Below are 566 nucleotides of genomic sequence, written 5' to 3'. Positions count from 1 at the left end.
ACACACACAGATACACACACACACACACACACTGACAAACACACACACACACACACACTGTGGAATGTGTGTGTGTGTGTGTGTGTGTGTGTGTATCTGTGTGTGTGTGTGTGAGTGTGTGTGTCTGTGTGTGTCAGTGTGTGTGTGAGTGTGTGTGTGTGTGTGTGTCTTGTGTGTGTGTGTGTGTGTGTGTGTGTGTGTGTGTGTCTGTGTGTGTGTGTGTGTGTGTATTTTTAGCGTTGGCTATCAGCAGTTGTTGTTTTCAACGTCACAATAATTTTCCATCCGACAGCAGCTGCGTCACTTTCTGCCGCCGCCACACACGTCACATAGTGTGACATCATAATGTCACATCAAGATGTGACGTCATAGTGTGACATCATACTGCAGTCAGGAGGATCTAGCCGCAGACAAAATGGCGGACGTCAGCGGGAGGTAGCTCCGTTAGCCGTTAGCAGCTAACGTCTTTCTTTCAGAAAACAAATAAACAACACAGATTGCTAATGATGGCTAACTGTAGCTAACATATTTATAATAATATATTTATAATATATTTATAATAATAT

This window comes from Dicentrarchus labrax, unplaced genomic scaffold (genome assembly GCF_905237075.1).
Source record: "Dicentrarchus labrax unplaced genomic scaffold, dlabrax2021, whole genome shotgun sequence".
NCBI lineage: Eukaryota > Metazoa > Chordata > Actinopteri > Moronidae > Dicentrarchus > Dicentrarchus labrax.
Note: the sequence above shows the minus strand (reverse complement) of the source record.